Here is a 6,261-nt window from a genome sequence, read left to right on the forward strand (position 1 = left end):
AGAAAGAAAGAAAGAAAGAAAGAAAGAAAGAAAGAAAGAAAGAAAGAGAAAGAAAGAAAGAAAAACAAAACGAAACCAACTGCTTTAAAGGTCAGTGTAAACTCCGGATAGAATGAGCTGAAACTCTCCTGCACTGTATGTTTTGTTCTCATCACTACTTCTATATTGGTATGAAAATTATGGGGAAAAATCCCACAACACTGTGTGGTAAGGGCAGAGGGAATACCCAAATGGGGGAGAAAATGGAATCGGAAGAACAGCTCTAGGGAATGACATCTCAAAACTTTCAATCTTTCCTGGGGCTGGTGTTGGACCTGCTACGCCTTCTCAGAGTAAACTGCAGTGGATTTTACACGCCTTTGGGTAAGTTAGTCCTTTGAAAGAGCATGAGCAACACACATGAGAAGACGGTAATATCTACCACTCGCCCGTTCGTTCAAAGACATTGGTTTGAGCCATTGCCAGCTGGGCGCGGTGCTCACTACTGGAGACGTCGGGTGAGCGTGTGTTTCTCATACACCTTACAGACTGGTTGGAGAGCGAGTTAGCACATGAGGAAACTAAGGGGTTGATACTGATACTTGTTTTCAAAACTTGAGTGAAGTAAAGGAGTAAGTTGTTACGTTAATGCTAAAAATGTAGAGCTGTTTTGTTTTGTTGTAGTGTTTCAGCTTTCCCGTCTGGGGGAACATTAAAATGAGGGAATCCCTAGTGCTTTTAGGGTTTGAGACATTTTATTTGCCGTGAAAGGCCTGGCCGAACAATGGGCAGTCCGGCATTGTGGCACAAGTAAGGATTATTTCATCAGCGATACAAATGATTTGCTCGTCATCAGGAACTGATTTGTTTAAAAAGCTTTTTCTGATGTTTTTATTTATTTTTGAGAGAGAGAGAGACAGAGTGCGAGTGGGAGAGGGGCAGACAGAGAGGGAGACACAGCATCTGAAGCAGGCTGTGCTGACAGCTCAGAGCCTGATGTGGGGCTTGAACCCACGGACTGTGAGATCATGACCTGAGCTGAAGTTGGACGCTTAACTGACTGAGCCACCCAGGCGCCCCTGGAATTGATTTCTTTTAATGGCACCGTTGTCAGAAGATAGCAGAGTTATTCTCCACTCCACGCCCCTCCCCAGTCTTTGACTATGTCTGAATCTTGCCTTGTCAGAATCTGTAATTGGGGTCAAATGAGGAAGTTGGATTAGGTCATCGTGAAGGCCTTTGCAGTTGCTTTTGCTCTTCTAGAAAAGTGGGATCCTCCACCTTCTTTAGACTGGAAATGGAAATGGACCCGGAAAGAAGTATCAGACGTGTCTCAGCTAAGTCTGGACAGATGCACCTGCATCAGGCACAGCCACGGCACAGCCCATTACAGGCATGTCTTGCCACCCTGGACAGGAATCCCAAAGACGGGAAACCACGGCCTCGGGCCTCCAGGACTTCACAAGGTCATTGAGAAAACTGCACAGAGCAAGTAGTCAGAGGCTGCTTCCTCCTCCGCCTCTTGGCCAGAGAAAATCTCCAGGGAGGAGGTGAGCACGTCCACGCACAGTCTTCCCGCCCGCCATCACCACACTGGTTTTGAAGAATCCAAGGAACTCAAAGTGCTGCAACACATCAGCTCAGAGAAGGGAGGTGCAGGAATGTTGGATTAGGAGCCTGCCGGCGGGAGGGTGCCCCTTAGGTTGAGCCATGGAGGAGGTGGACGGACCGGTCAGCAAAGATACCACAGGTGAGATTTACATGGGGCGTTCAGGGCTGTGGTGGGGGGATGAAGAGAAGGGCCTGGTGGGGGCAGAGCACCTACCGGGGGCAGCAGAGTTCAGTGAAAGCATTTCTACCCACTGGTCAAGGTATTACGGTCCGTGATAGTCCAGCTTAATGCTAGCGTGAGATAAAATCCTCTTTGAGAAGTCTCTGAGGTGCCAGTGACATGTGCCACTGACAGTCTGTGTCACTGATGAGGCTCTGATCGTTACCCATCGACCGGGGTGAGGGTATGGCGGACATGGAGAAGAAAGCTGAGGAACCCAGGGAAGGGTGAATGTTTGAAGACAAGGCCTGCACCCTCCCTGTAGAAGAGCAGAGTCATCCAGAAGCATGACCTGAAGTTCCCTCAGAGTTTACTTCCGGGTCAGCTCTCATCCCAGGACAATGGAGGACTTGGGAGTGTTGGGTCGAGATATTTGGCTTCACTCCATTAACAATGGGGAATCATTGAAGATTAATCAGCAAGGGAAAAATATGAGAAACAACCAGAGCGTTTCTAGAAGACTGGTCTGATGGCTGTCTGTGGTGGCGACAGCGGCAGAGTTGGATAGAGGAGGTTGGTGGGCTACTGCTATGGTCCCATCACTTAGGGGTGGGGGTGGGAGTTAGGGGAAAAAAATGGTCTCAAACTAACCCTCATAAATAAATGCATATGGAGAAGTTCTTGTGTAACACACCCAGATGGTAACCGGCGGGTACATCATTACTGCCACACACAGTCACATTTTGCAGGACAGAGGTGCCGGTTTTTCACCCCAGAATAAGCTTCTCTTTCTGTCCTTGGGAAGACACGTTTGGGCAACTTAGGAGAAAAGTATCTGTGAAACGGAAAAGAAGGGCCGTGTTTTCAGGGCTGTGGTCACAATCCCTCTGATGGGGGCAGCAAAGGCAGGACTTTGCTGGTCTGGCAAAACTGAGCCCCGAACAGAGCCACGTGAATCTTTCACACAAAGGACAGGACCTCAGTGCATGAAGCTTGGACAGGACTCCGGAGTTCAAGAAAGGGAGAGAGGACAACACTTCAGAAAGCCGCGATTTGGAGGGAACCGCCTTTGTGAAATTTGCTCCAGGTAAGGAACTTCCACTTTTCCTGCTCATTTATCAATTCAGTAGAATTGATTGGTCCCTTCACTGACCACAAAACTATTGGTAGGAACAGGAAACATAATAGTTTGCCAAAAACCCGGGTTTAAGATCACATGACTTTTACTGTGCTTTTAAAATTATTGTTACTAATGCAGAATCTTGGGCGTTGAGGTCTTCAAGCTACCTGCCTAGCACAGGAGCTCTTTCTCCTGAGCTTTGCTGAGCTCCTTAGAGCACAGCATTTCCCTGGCTACCTTGACGTTGCAGGAGGGCAGGCTCATGTGCTGCCTTGTTACATAAGAGGGTAGCATAACGACACTGTCAAAGGAGCAAGTGTCACACGAGGTGGCTGGTGATAATTCTTGTGTTAGACTTCTGGCTCTCTGGGTATCTGTCACGAGGGCTATCATGTTCAGGAGGATTTATTCACGAGGTATCTGTTTCTGGGGCTCATAGGAATTGAGATCCGAAATAATCATTCAAAGTCACAGGTTTATCCAGTAGGTCCTATGCTTTTTGACATGACTCAAGAATAAAGGTCAGGTAAAAGGCATCCAAACTGGAAAAGAGGAAGTAAAATTATCTCTGTTTGCAGATAATGTGATCTTACATGTAGAAAACCCTAGATACCTCAAAAAAAGAAAAAAAAAACCCACCACAACTGTTAGAACTAATAAACGAATTCTGTAAAGCTGCAGGATACAAAATCAACAGACAAATATCAGTGACTTTCTATATGCCAATAACAAACTATCTGAAAAGGAAATTAAGAAACAACTCCATTTACAATAGCACCGAAGAGAATAAAACACTTAATGAGTAAATTTCATCAAGGAGGTGAAAGACTTCTGCACTGAAAACTATAAAACGCTGAGGAAGCAATTAAAGCAGACATAAACAAATGGAAAGACACTTTGTGTTCACAGATGAGAAGAATTAGTATTGTCAAAATGTCCATACTACCCAAAGCAACTATAGGTTCAATGCAATCTTTTTTTATAAAGATTTTATTTTTAAGTTACCTCTGCATCCAACGTGGGGCTCAAACTCACGACTCTGAGATCAAGAGTCATATGCTCTTCTTTTTCTTTTTTTTTAGTTGAGAGAGAGAGAGAGAGAGAGAATATATCCCAGGCTTGATCCCACAACCCTGGCTGGGATCATGACCTGAGCTAAAATCAAGAGTTGGACACTCAACTGACTGAGCCACCCAGGTGCCCCACAGAGTCACATGCCCTTCTGACTGAGCCAGCCAGGCACCCCTCAATGCAATCTTTATAACAGTCGCAAGGATACTTTTTTTTTTTTTTTACAGAAACAGATAAAATAATCCTAAAACTCATATGGAACCACAAAAGACCCTACATAGCCAAAGCAATTTTGAGAAAGAAGAATAAAGCTGGAGGCATCACATGTCTTGATTTCAAACTATATTACAAAGCTCTAGTAATCAAAACAGTATGGTATTGGCATGAAAACAGACACACAGACCGATGGAACAGAATAGAAAGCCCAGAAAGAAACCCATGCATGTATAGCCAACTAATATTTGACCAGAACATACAATGGAGAAAGGACAGTGTTGGGAAAACGATCTCTCCATGCAAACGAATGAAATTGGCTGCTTATCTTTCACCATACACAAAAAGTAGCAAAAAATGGATTAAAGATTTGAATGTAAGATATGAAACCGAACTCCTAGAGGAAAACATAGAGGAAAAACTTCTTGACATTGACCTTGGCAATGATTTTGTGGATGTGACACCAAAAGCACAGGCAACCAAAGCAAAAAGACACTAGTGAGACTACATCAAAATAAAAAGCTTCTGTTCAACCAGGGAGATAATCAACAGAGAGAAAAGACAGCTGGTACTATGTAGAAAAGAAAATATTTGCAAGCTATATGTAAATTATACCACAATAAAGCTGGAGAAAAAATAAAAATAATAAAATACAAATAAAAATTGTTTCAAAAGGATAAGTAAGGGATCCATTAACAGTTTTATTCTATTTTTAAAAGATTTTGAAAAGTTTATTTATTTTGAGAGAAAGAGAGAGAACGAGTGGAAGAGGAGCAGAGAGAGGGAGACACAGAATCCGAAGCAGCCTCCAGGCTCCGAGCTGTCAGCACAGAGCCTGACATGGGGCTCGAACTCAGGAACCAAGAGATCATGACCTAAGCCGAAGTCGGACATTTAACTGACTGCGACACCCAAGCGCCCCTGTTTTGTTCAATTTTTTTAAGCAGCTTTACTGAAGTATAATTTACAGAAAATAAAATTATTTCATTGTTAATGTACAGTTTAGTAATTTTTAGTATATTTATACATGTGCAACCATTACCATGATCCCATTCTAGAGATTTCCGTATTCCAAAAAGTCCCCTCATGTCAATTTGCGCTAAAGCCTCCTCCCACCCCCAGACTTAGAAAACCACTGATATATTTTCTGTGTCTATAGATTTGCTTTTTTTTTTTTTTACATTTCATATAAATGGAATAATTCAATATGTAGTCCTTTGTGTTTCGCTTCTTTTACTTAGCATAATGGTGAGTGTCTCCTAAGTTGTAGCATCTCTCAGTTGTCCTTTCTTTTTTATTGTTGAATAGTATTCTACTGTATGAATGGATATACCACAATTTGTCTTATCCATTCACTGGTTGACGGCCACTTGGATTGTTTCTAGTTTTTAGAATACAGGATTTTGTTGGCATGTGTGTTTTTATTTCTTACAGGTAGATTCCCAGGTGTGAAATTACTGGGTTGTATGGTAAAGATATGCTTAATGTTTTAAGAGATTACCAAAGTGTACCCTAAACTGGCTGTGCCATTTTACATTCCCATCAACACTGAACGAGGGTTCCAGTTTTTTCCCATCCTCATGGACACTTGGTATTGTCTGTGCCTTTTATTATAGCCATCATCCTGGGTGCATAATGGTATCTTGTTGTGGTCTTTATTTGTATTTCCTTAATGACTAATGCTGTTGAACATCCTTTCATGTGCTTATGAGCCATTTGTATATTTTCTTTGGTGAAATGTCTATTCAAGTCTTTTGCTACTTAATTGGGTCATTTGTTGTTCTATTGTTGAATTTTAAGAGAAATATATATTCCTCTCCCCCCCCCCCCCCCCCCCCCCCCCGGATATGAGTCCCTTATGAGATACATGGTTTGCAAATACTTTCTCCTAGTATGTGATATGTAATGAAGTCTTTTGAAGCAAAAGAGTTTTTAATTTTGATGGAATTCACTTTGCTAATTTTTACTTTTATGGATCATGCTTAATGGAAAGGACAACTGATCTAAGAACTCTTTGCATAACCCAAAGTCACAATTTTCCCCTGTGTTTTCTTCCAGAAGTCTATGATCGTAGCACTTATTTACATTTAGGTCCATGATCCATTTT

This window comes from Panthera uncia (assembly GCF_023721935.1).
Source record: "Panthera uncia isolate 11264 chromosome D3 unlocalized genomic scaffold, Puncia_PCG_1.0 HiC_scaffold_8, whole genome shotgun sequence".
Taxonomy (NCBI): Eukaryota; Metazoa; Chordata; class Mammalia; order Carnivora; family Felidae; genus Panthera; species Panthera uncia.